The sequence below is a fragment of the Falco cherrug genome, chromosome 6 (assembly GCF_023634085.1).
Source record: "Falco cherrug isolate bFalChe1 chromosome 6, bFalChe1.pri, whole genome shotgun sequence".
NCBI classification, from domain to species: domain Eukaryota; kingdom Metazoa; phylum Chordata; class Aves; order Falconiformes; family Falconidae; genus Falco; species Falco cherrug.
In genome coordinates this window covers 49,285,199-49,297,632 of record NC_073702.1, presented here as the reverse complement: position 1 = coordinate 49,297,632, position 12,434 = coordinate 49,285,199, and the positions used below count along the sequence as shown (strand labels likewise).

Genomic DNA, 12,434 nt, shown 5'->3' with positions numbered 1-12,434 from the left:
AAAATTCTCTCAGCAATACTGGGAAATAACGTATACTGGATTTCATACATGTTTGGGTTATTCTACTGGTATAAAGGAAAAACAAATGACTCCTCAGCAGGCTGTCAAAATCTGGAAGGAATCCACCTCTGTAAGACCTGTAACTCAGAGGAAGAGGACTTTATCACTTAATCCTATGATATACATTTGCTTTTAATATAACCCTGTTGGTGCACTGAAGTTTTTGTTGTTGAGAGACTAACTATTGCTCATATTGGTCTATTATAATTCATAATAGGGCTTACTAGAGGTATCTCCAAAAGAACCACATTCCTTCTCCCATCTCTCTAACCTAACCTCCCCCCCGCCCCTTCACATCTTCATCTCCGCTTCAGAAAAACTGCAAATGGTTTGGTTCCAAATCACATACCTGTAACATGAGCTGGTTTAATTTTATCTCTTGGTCATTCATGCAAGATAGCAGATTTTCACTGCATAGCTTCCCATGTCATTTTAAGATTCAAATACATTTATTTAAATCTCTCTCCTAGAATTCAACCACTTTCATTGCTTCACCTAAATAAATTCATAAAGAATTACCAGACAATAGGAGCTGCTGCCCCATTTTCTGTTCTGACAAATTAAAAATACATACATATATACATATATATATATGTACATTCCCATAAACGATCCTTTGCCTTAGGCATCAAACATCTTTAAAGATCTGCCTACAAACCCTACCACTCAAGATGAGGAATCCATGCCAGGGATAAGTCCATACCAAACTGGAAACGTCCTCAGCAGTCTCCAGAGTAACCCAAGTCTGGAAAGGCAAATCAAGCCCATTTGATTTATATCACTGTTTCTTTACGGATGAAGTGAAAGTTCCGGTATTGACTGTAGGAAAGAGCCATTTCCTTTACACACTGTTCTGCTTCCACGTTATTCAGGAATGCCTTACATCTTCTTTTGGATAAACATATGATAAAGATGAGCGTAATACCTGTCCTCTGCTATTCAACTACAGAAACTTCACAACAAAATCTCAATATAAACTTTCTTCATTCTTATGAACAATTACAAACTTGGCAATTACTTTTCAAAAGCAAGCTTTTTATGCTCATGTTTCTACAGACACAATTCATATACAGGGATGAACACCACAGTCTTCACAAAAAGATACACTGCCAAGAGCAAAACTGGCTATAAGCAGTTCTCGGGTTCTGTTTTAAGAGAAATGCAAAGCGTAAACAAACTGGACATTACTGAAATGGAGAAGATTTTATGTAGAGTTTTTTTATATTTCTCAGTAAGAAAGGCCTGGTATTCCATATGTACACCTCAAGCACTCAACTTCAATTATAAAAGTTTCGTATCAAATTTCACAAATTAAAAATAACAGGATTTTTTACCATGCAAAACAAAAGGAGTGGAGGATCGTAACTGTTAAGCTGGCAACAGCCTAACTAAAAATTGACAATTATACTTCCATTATTCTTATGTCACAGGATGCCGCAGATGCTACAGCTATCAAGTGTTCAAAAAGAGATTGCATAAATTCACCACAACTGTTAAAAACCATATTATTAAATACCAAATCATCTGCCCAGAGACTCCTAAACTGCATCCTGTTAGAAGCCAGCGATACTTCTCTTCAGAAGTTCAGCTATTTGCACACCCTATGATATTCTCCCTTAGGCATCTGCTATCATTCACCGTTAAAAACAAGATACTGATGTAGAAACACCTTTGGTCTGAGCTGATAGATCATTCTTAGGTCTGCGGTTTTGTGCCTGGGAAAAGGCAGGTAAAATATCCAAAGCTAGTTCAACACCTACACTGTTCAATTCCCTCCTTTCCAAACACTATGTAGGGCACTTGTATGGCAGCCAAGATATTTATATAGTAACAGTTCTTAACATACTTGCATCACTCACGAGAGCTGGGGAAGACACCACGAATATATAACCCTCGCTCCTTCTCCCTTAGCTGAAATCGCTCCCCCTTTCAAGTTTTATTTAACACTTAAAATAGCTTTATGAGTAACATTTCTGATATTTTTATAGAACATTAACTATTATCTACAGGCTGTATGATCTCCAAGACAGGATTTGTGTTAGTCAATCTCCCTTTTGTATATTTTATTCAGATTTTAGACAGGTAGATCTTTGGGGTTTTGTTTCATTTTTCAGTTATTTACAACTGAAAGGATTTCCTGGAATCATTCCACCATGCCATTAGAATAAGGAGATCTGTTCCTTATCAAGCCCAGGCAACAATAACACTGCTAGTAATGCCTGGCTGCTCAGCAAACCAGGGTTCCCATTATACTAAATACAGCACCCAGAACAGGATAAAAGTGAGACCACTCTCTCCCTCTAACAATTCAAGAATTTTGTTAGGTGTTGTCTTTCTCCAACTAAAGAAGCCTCCTGTGGACTGTGATCCATCACAATTACCGCAGGCAGCCAACCTTTGTTTTTCGCAGTAACTTTATTTGCTACTTATCTTTAAAAACACTGCTCTTCTATTGCATTCCTAATACACAGAGATTATCTTTTTTCATATTGTGTGCAACATTTCTGGCTCCTTTCTATGTCTTTCATCTGCTTAAATGGTGCCAGGTACCACTGGTGAAGTATTTGCAGTAATTTTCTTTGAATGGCTATGTGAATGGGTTTGGCCTTCTTCCAAAATTTACCTTGCAATTATTCTTCAAACTAATGAAACAAGAGATATATGATTTTATTTAGAAATTAGTTTAGCTGCAAGAGATTTGCTTCAACAAATATTTGATGAGAAGAGTGTCTTCAAAGGAGAGCAATCTATTCCATTGCATGTACAAAGCAGAGGAAGAACTGATAGGATGGATTGATATTAGTTCTGAGAAATGCTAGATCTTTATATTCTAATGGGAGAATTAATCTTCACACTCGTGCTTTGAGGAATACTTCACAGCAGGCAAGGATGTTGGGAGACTATTCAGACCCAGGGTACTAGGAAAGTGTATGACTACCAGCTGGGCCTTCTAGCTCTGAAACTATGCAGAAAGCAACAATCAAATGATTCAGGACTTCCACGCTACACAAACAGCCCAGCTTTCCAGTGGGAGGTTCTCCAGGCCAGCCTGGATATATTACAGCTATCATGGATAAGATGTGCAGCTGAGGAATACTAAGGTCTTTCATGGGTATAAGCACAAACCAAAATTCCTATCACAGACCATTTAAAAGATACTAAAGTTTTAAGTACTGTAAATCGATGTAAACAAAGGCATTAGTTTAAAATCACACAACACAGAAATAACGGATCAAATACAAAAGCATGGATCAAAACAAAAAGTCACACAAAAACAACGAACACAGAAATAGGCAGAAAAACTTCTTTTTGAAACTGGTCATCTCAGAACATTTCCTCCCGAACCTTTCTTCCAAATAATCGGGATCCACATAGATCTAACTGAAGTCCAGATGCTAGCCTGGAACAAGCAGGCATTGCTTCTACAGAGAGTCAACTGAAATCACTGACTACTCCTGCAAGACTGCTGGCAAACATTTCATTACAGTAGGTAAGCCTTCATCCCCTTTAATAAAAGGTTTACGACTAAGATCTAAGTTATACGAGCTCATGTTTCTCAACATCATTACACTATGTGGGAATACAGGTCCCATACTATTTAGTATATAGTATACTGCATGGCTCCCAAATTGTAATCCTTCCATTACATACATTTCCTAACTTGTATTTTATCTCTAAATGACAATGCTTTAACGTATTGTCTTGAATTGAAAACAAAATACATGGTGTTCTGTCCTATTTTACAAAATACCAACCCAGTAGAAGACCTCAAGTCTTAAACTAAGCTATTAAAATTTACCAATATTATGATTAGTGATCATCATCTGCAAACCCCAACTGACAGAGGTGGTTGGAAAACAACAATTTAAGGGTGGGTACTTCACACCTCTAACATCAGTGTTCTGCTACCAGACACGTTACAAAAATGGGACACCAAAGGTGATTGGAACCACCAGTTCCACTCAGAAAAATGAAATGCGAGATTCCATACCATTTATAGCAGCTCTGCATACAAACACACTTTTTTTCCCCTGTTAAATATCAAGAGACATCAGTACAAACTCCCTTAGCAGTCAAGCTCCGCAGTAACTGAACCAGACATGCACCATTACTACTCTGACGACCTTAACAGAAACTGTTCTGAATCGTTCTCTAACTCATCAGTGAATTTGGTTAAGCCTTCAGCAAGGTCTCTTCTGACACCAATAAGAGACATCTGTCCTACTTAAAGCGCAGACTTCCAACCTTGGTATGGATGGTAAATCAATAAACAACCTCAGGCATCATTAATGACATAAAAATGCTGCAACAGAAAAACTGTACAAAACAGAAAGGTGAGTTTGTGGGTTTCATTGTAGAAGAAAATTAAATCAAAAATCTGATTTTATTGTTAGACCTTCTTAGAAAGTTTCTTACAGTGATCACAGGCAGACAATGATCTCTTTATGAGCACCAGATAAGATGAGAATAATTACCCTTAGATAAGGAGAGAATAATTACACTGAATTCTTTTGCAAGGTGCTTTGAAACCTACTGATGAAAAGTACTTCTAAAAGCTGTGTATTATAAATATACTTAAAAATTACATAAAATGAGTACAACTTTTTCTAGAGGCTAGTCTCAAACAAAACTAATTTTGTTTGAAAGTTTAGCTGAAGCAACCATTTCTTGCAATAAAAATGACTCAATGAGCTAAGAAAAGTTGCGCTGCAACAGCTTTTTTGGTGTAAGCTCACAATAGAACCATTGAAATCTACTAATCAACTTAATGAAGGAAATATATTGAATAAACTGTCCATCATGGGCTCAGTGTAACTCAAAGTGAGTAGGGTTTTTATAGTACAGTGAAATATACTAAGGGTTTTAGAATAAACATCTTTGATTAGGTGAGACCAAATTCCAGTCTTGTTGTTAGAAGCAGTGATGTGATGTACAAATAAAAATTTTAAAAAAATTATCATCTTTCCATGGAAGTCATTCACAACAGTTATAGCTGTCACTTTTCTAAGCTATTTTTAATCTTTTAATATATATACACACACACACCCCAACCCACTACCCCCTTTCAGCCCCCAAGAATCTGGTAATGACCTTCTTATAAAATTCCAACGGAGGCGTGGGGGGATATGTAGTTTTCTGAAATAGTTCTATTTTTTCTAACAGTCACAACGCCTGTGAAAAACGGGGCCCACTCGTGCAAATGTTCCTTATAAGAGCAATCAGGTTAGGAGCTCCCGGCATGAAGCTATTTTATAAACTAGGATTGCAAGATCAAGCTGATAGCTAGCATCCCTAGGGATCACCATGATTTTGCTACTACAGAAAAATTTACGATGGTATTGCTGAGAAAAATTTACCAGAAATCTTGATGTAATGAGAAATTGGTTCTATTAATAAACCTCTTCTTTTTGTACAACTTCATTCTTTAAACTTAAATAGAAATAGTTAAATTATCATGGTTCTTATTCATATAAGCCTCTTCAAAGCTGTCAATATCGTATTACAGTACAACACTTGCTATTTTGACCAAGTTCTTATTATCCTGCATTTTGTTAAAAGCTATTTTAGGTTTTAAGACTTAAATTTTGCAAATGACCTGTGAAAACAGACATTAAAACCCAATTTTGTTATTTACAGCTGCTGTATGCACAGAAAATATCCATTACCAATACCCCTCACCTATTGAAAACACAGTACATTGCTCACAAATCAGTAATATTTGGGACAGGCAAATTTCATCCTGGCAAAATGAAATTGCCTATGACAATAATATAAGCACAATTGCATTTTTTTGAAGAAGGCAGAGAAAAAACTTTTCTATTAAGAGGCCTTTGTATCATTCTTTTTTGAAAAGACGTGTATCTAAGCCATGGGAAGAAAAAGGGCTCTTAAGTCCTAAACTGTCAGATGTGACTTGGGAAGTCCTTTAACCTCAGATCGCTGGCGGTCTGGCCGGCTTCCCAGGGCGTCGCAGCACGGCACCCGGTGGTCACGGCGTTCCCGAGCATCCGCCACCCGCCACGCCACGCGCAGAACCCGGCCTCTGCACGAGGCGCACCTCTGATCCGACCCCACAGCCGTTGTCACGTTTAAGTCAAATTTCAGCAGGGAATGGGGTGAACGATTCCTGCACTTTTTGGGAAACCCAGAGGAAGGCGCGGTGCTGAACACGCCCGCACGCGGGCACGTATCGCAAGGCGCGATGCGAGGGCACGACACAAAAGAACGCGAGGGAGTTGCACCCGCTCGAGAATGTCACCCTATCGCGGGGCAAATGTCCCAGCTCCCCGCTCCCGGAAAAGCGGGGGCGATGCAAAGGGAAAAAAAAAAAAAAAAAAAAAAAAAAAAGAAACAACATTTTGAGCACGGCGGCGCGACCGCGCGGAGAGGCACGGGTGATGCCGGAGCCGCCGCCGCCCCGGGCTCCCGCCGGCCCCCGGCCACCCGGCGAGGCGGAGCGGCAGCCCCCGGGGGAGGGCGGGGACCCCCCAGCCACACCGCCCGGAGCCGCAGCTCCGCGGGAAGGCGCGGGGCCGGGGCCAGACGCCAGGCTCCCGCCCGCCGTGCCCGCGACGGCAGGAACGGCGCCAGCCGCGGCCGGTGCCCGGCCCGCCCGGTGCCCGGCCCGCCCGGTGCCCCTCCGGCGCGCGGGGGAGCGCCACACGGCGAACGCGGAGCGCGGCACACAGCGGATGCGCGAGTCCCGGCGGCGCCCCGGGACACCACCACACCACCGACCACCCCCCCCGCCCCCCAAAAAAAAAAACCAAAAAAACGGGCCGCCCTGCCGGCACGGAAGGAAAACAGCCCCGCAGCCGCCCGCGCCATCCCGCCCCCGGCGGCGCCCCCGCCCTGCGGCCCTGCCCCGCGCATCGCCCCCTCCCCCCCGCACTCACCTCGGCGGGGCGCGGCGCGGCGGCGGAGCCGGCGGCGGCCGCTCGCACCCCCGGGCTCCCTCCCCGCGCCCGCCCCGGCCCCGCGCGCCTCCCCCTCCCTCCCCGCCCGCCCTCCCGGCTCCCTCTCTCACCGCTACCGGAGCGGCGGCGGCTGGGCCCGACTCCCCCGCCACGTGACCCCCGCCACGTGACCGCCACACTTCCCCGGCCCGCTCCGCCCCCGCCTGCTCTCCCGCAGCGCCGGGGCCGCTCGGCCGGGCCGGGGGGCGGGAGCGGCAGCCCCAAACCCTCCCCCGCGGAGCCGCGGGCAGCCCCCGGCGCCCCCTGCAAGGCCACGGACCGTTCGTGGGGTCCCGCCGGCGCCATGACGGCGCGACACTGTAACGCGACGTGATAACAGCTTGTTTGACAAGGGGAGACAGCCGGAGCGGGGGGAGGCAAGGCTGCCGCCAGCGCGTCCCCGTCCTCCCTCAGCCCCTCACTTCCCTCTGAGAAAGAAGCCGCAGCTGCGTTAGGGACAGCGGCGGCTGCGCATGGCGGCGGAGTTACCTGGCAGCGAAGCCCTGGCAGCCGAGTGCTCCCCGCCGCGGCCCGCGGGGAGGGAGCGGGGCCGGGGCACGGGACCGCCGCCCCCCGCCCCCCAGACAGCGCGGCTGCCGGCGCCGCTGTGGTCCCGCATTTTAAACCAAAAGCCACGGCGAGTGAAAGTCAGCTGTGTTGACTAGTGCCCCTCGCTAAGCGTAGTCTTTGCTCCCAGAAAATAATGCTTATGGTAGCGCGTCCAGGGGTGCCTTACGGGAGAGAATGCCTCTGGCTTCAAACCCGCCACGTTCAGGACAATCCAGAGTTTTCGGCACTGCAAGGCCTGGGGGAGCCTCAGTAAAAAGGGATTTGTGTTGCAAACAAACTGCAGATGCATTCTGATATTATATCCAGTGCACATTCCCCTTCTTCAGAAAGAAGCAACAAAAATGCCTAAACATGCAAAGTGCAGAGCACTTCATAGTTTAAGGAAACCAGGAACAAACTGTAACTATCCGCTCTAAAAAGCCACCTGAAGAACAGTGCCTGGGGAGTGGGAAGTGAAAAGGCCCAATCCCATGCTGCCTTCAGTAATCAAAACCTACTGCCCATTTCAGAAACTAAAAAGGTAAATATTTTTCACACTATTCCCCAAAGCTCCATAAGGATTTTCTCTTACGACCTATAGCAAGAAGGGGCCAAACTTTCTGCCAGAGAATCAGCTAGGTCTGTGAAAACCTGGAAGACTGAAGCCTGAGATAACATGTTAGAGCTAGGTGTAGATTTCATCTGTCAATATAATACCTATTTAGAAAAAAGTTGGGTTTTTATTAAAAATTTTCAGTTGCACTGCACAGGCTAAAACCTCGGGCATCTCTTAAAGGTAGAGTAACAGCCCTATAGTTGAAATGCAATAAAAAGTTACCAGGGAGTTAGGGCTCCATTTTGGGGTGCGTTACAGTAGTTATCAACTGGTAAGCACAGAAGACCAGGGTACCCAAATTACCTTCTGGATGGCTACAAAAGACAGCCACCACCACCACAACCCCTTTATTGGTAGGCTTACATTACTCCAAAGTAGTCCCATACTGGGATTACTTCTTCAGTAGAAGATTTTGAGGGGCTGAAACAGTTAAAACCACTGCATCACTCAATTCTTTTGTTTAACTTAACCCATCTGTGCCTTAGCTCAATTCTGAATGAACAGGCCATCATAAAAATTAAGTCTAGGTACTCACGCAAAAAACATCACAGAGGGGTTTCCAAAACACTGCTTCAGCTTTAACCCCCTTTGTAATCCTGCCCTCTCCACCCCTGCCACCCTAACCACAGTATAACAGTATTGCCTACTAGTCTCTTCTCTCAGCTGTACTAGAAGCTGTCTGTAGCTGGGTTCATCATCGCAAGAGAAAACTATGTCTGGTAGTTGTTTGCCAGCCTCTACAAACTACGATCGTGACTTTGAGTAATTCCTTGCAGGAGGTCCTACCCATTCTGCACCCTACTACGTGTTGAGGACTGAAGAAAAATACACAGGAAGATGAACGCTTATTGTCGCTCGTTGCTCTAGCTTTAGTCTATCAACACAACACATTTATTAAAAAAAGTAATAATTCACACAGATGCACAAGAGTCCCAGGGACTAGAACCAGACTGTGTTTAAACCTTGCAACAGAGAGGCAATTCCCCACCTTTTTCATCTGCACATGTGAATCCAGCAAGACCTGATTCCACGTCAAGGATGAACTACAGCGTTCACCCACATGCAGAAGGGGAGCCACAGCAATCTCAAATCAAGTCCATAATCTGAGTGATTCAAACCCAGAAGTGTCCCTGCAGTTAAGACAAGGTCTCAGCTTCCAAAGTGAAAAGAGAAGTCAACATTTCTATTATTTATAGCAATAACACATGCTCTTTTAATTTGCCAACAGGACACTGCTGCTCTATAAATGCAAAGGCAGATCACACTGAGGAAAATACCACTACTGTATTGCATCATTTTTTGCGCAACTACTATTTTGAACTTTTTCCATGACTAAAGATAGATTGGTAGGATAATTAAGCGTTTAAAAACTCACTTAATTCACACTTCAAATTATTTTTTAAAGATATGTACAAAACACAGAAAACTCAAAGTGGAGAGACAACCTTTTCCTTCACTAGTCTACTCCATCCCTTCGAGGAGCTGGAGGAAGACATCCCTTGACTTAAAGCACCAGTTCATTATATTATGGAGCTAACAGCATAAACGTTTCAGTAGTCCAACTGCAACTTTTCATGCAACTTCAGCAGTACAAATGAATAGAGACATTAACCTAAAATTGTGTTATCAAAATCATATTAGGCAACATTGTTAATTTTATTATGAAGCTAAAAACCACAGATTTTTTTTAAAAGCTATGTTTCTACTCACTTCTGGGTATTACTGATCTAAAGAAAAGCTGAGTTACCTAGCCAACTTGACTGGATAATAAAAGATCAGTCAAGAAACTGTACAGAACAGTTTGTAAATTCATTTTTACTGTTGGAATATTGTGAATGTAAGGTCAAAGACAGTAAGAAACATGCCTTTTCAGACAGAACTCCACTCCATTCATTTCAGTTATGACCAGGCCTATGCTTTTAAACCTTACCCAGCTGTTAGAGTGAGTAGCTACTCCAGTATCTGGCCATTCCTATAAACCAGGGGTCCGGCACGCGGATGCAGTGGCAGGCAGTCATCTGCGGCTGCTTGGTTCCCCCCCAACCCCCGGCTGGGGGGGTGGGGTGGGGGGTCTGTAAATACCAGGGCCGGATTGAGGACCCTGGGGGGCCATAGTTTGAGGACCCCTGCTATAAATCATTAATCCCATATTCACAATCCCCTAAGAAAACAAAGGCTGGCCTCTTTTCCAGGAAGATTTTCTCATAATACCGTCTTTTTCTTTCTCTCTCTCTCTCTTTTTTTTTTTTTAATTTGGACACCTTTAAAATAACTAGCAATCACCATTCAATGAAGGCAAATAATAAAACCCACTTGCCTACGAGCAACTACATGAACTTTTTTGAATGTCAGTTTTTTTTATTTCAAAAAGAAAACACAAGGACACAACTTCAACTGACCTTCCTTAGTCTGCCCAACCAGAACATCGCATTTTTTTTCTCTTCAGGTGAAATATTCATACTCTCTCACACAAAATGTTTTCACTGCAGACAATTTTTTTCCCCCATGTCATTTCACTTTTCATGATGTCTTCCCAATTCACAAGCACACTCTGTTCATGCTCATTTGTACAACTTGGGCATGTTGGGCCGGGAAGCAAAGCACAGGCCTTGGTTGCCTTCCAAATGCAAGCAACATTAGTACTGCAAAGAACAAAACTCTGATTTCTGAAGGCATTATATTCCCAGAACTGGGTGAGATGATAGTTCTCTATATATTCTTTACATGTGAAGTCAAGGGTGGTTTTTTTTTAAATAACACAATAACTTTCTAGAGGTGTCCCATATGCTCTATGAAAAAAGGAAAGCACACCTGAAAAATCAAGTGTAACCATTATTACTAAGATTCTTTTGAATGCCTTAGCTTAACTCAAAGTGCTTTTTAAAATATCTTTTGGGGATGCAGCTCTTCATAATTAATCTCATCTTAAAGACAGTTTAATTTAAAACTGCAGATCTAGTAAGTCCAGATAACTGGGGTAGGAAAAAGGAAAAACAAAAAACAGTTCAAGAGTTACCCAAGGGAAAAGTGGCCTAATTCTATAAAAAAAATAATAGTTCTTGCATCGTTCAGGTGTAATCATTAGCAAGTAAGCAAAACGAGTTCAACACAGGCATGCTGTTAAATCCCCACTCAAGCCTTATTGCCATAAAAACATATCAATAACTTTGAGTTCAACAAACTAATATGCCTAAGTATTTGCAGGACTGAGGTCTCTGCACTGAAAGTCTGTCCTGACTTTCTGAAAAATACATCATTTAAAACTGCCAACAGAAAAAATTATTTCATTCCATTTCAGTCTAGAACAGAGATATAAAGGGAAATCCTGCTCACACCTGTCATTGCTCTGATCACCTACAAGGGCTGCCCCCATCAGACAGTGACTGCCTTTTTTTGCTGCTGGCCAGTAAATTTTCAGAAGACTGCATCAGTATTGCTGCTTTACAACTCCCGAGTTGGAATTACTGATATTTAGTAGAATGGATGTAGAAGGCTGTATGAGCTCAGGGTAAGATTTTGGTATGAATTTCTTAGAAACATGGACCAAACACCCATGTGTCCATTAATATTTACAGGTTTCAAGAAGACAAAATTCTCCAGTTGCAGTTGCCCATCTGAAATGTCTGTGGCTGACAGCACTGGATGGATTTCTTCAAATGTCCCTACCCCTCCTAGCCATAGGGATTTCAGCTATGTTGAGCAAATACAGATTTCTTTTGAACCCCAAGTCCATCAGTATGCAGGCACCGAAATGTAGCCTTTTAGTGCAGTTTATTTCCATTACAAGCTGTTAAAAGTAAATATAACAACAAAAATAATCAAGTAAAGATCTTAAAGGGCTCCCAATTCAACCACATCAGCTACACAACCAAGAAGCCTGAAAATCAGATTAAGGTATGTCATGATTTCACTCCAGTTTCTCAGTCCTTCAGCAAAGAAAGGAAAGCTGAGAAATACCAAAATACCCTAAATTAAAATAAATAGGAAAAAAAAATGCTAATTGTCTTTATGTGTTGTAAAATAAAGGACATGAACAGTTCACCTTGCAGAACACTACCTCACAGGACCTAAACTAGCATAGGTACTTAAGTGTATTTTTCACAAGAGGAAAACTGTTCTTGTAGATGCCTCTGTTATTCTATCTTCTTTCTTCACCTCTGTCTGGATTGCCAACGTGGATAACTATCCCATTTTTAATGCATTTGAGGGTTTTGCATGCAAACCTGCTCACTTTTTTCGTGTGCTCATTATTC

General features: G+C 42.9%; 1 protein-coding gene across 8 annotated transcripts in view; it reads right to left on the bottom strand.

Annotated features, from left to right (window-relative positions):
• Positions 1 to 12,434, bottom strand: part of TULP4 (TUB like protein 4) — a 177,042-nt gene that overhangs the window by 153,994 nt on the left and 10,614 nt on the right. For 3 of the 8 annotated variants that reach the window (XR_008732847.1, XM_055714342.1, XM_055714350.1), the window contains exon 1: positions 7,088 to 7,171. The exons of 1 other annotated variant lie outside the window; for it this stretch is intronic. The gene's annotated coding sequence lies outside the window, so the exon portion shown is untranslated. Of the gene's footprint in view, positions 1 to 5,991; positions 6,675 to 6,956; positions 7,065 to 7,087; positions 7,172 to 12,434 lie in introns of those variants that run through there. 4 more of the 8 variants (XM_055714343.1, XM_055714346.1, XM_055714344.1 and 1 more) reach the window with 4 other exon arrangements.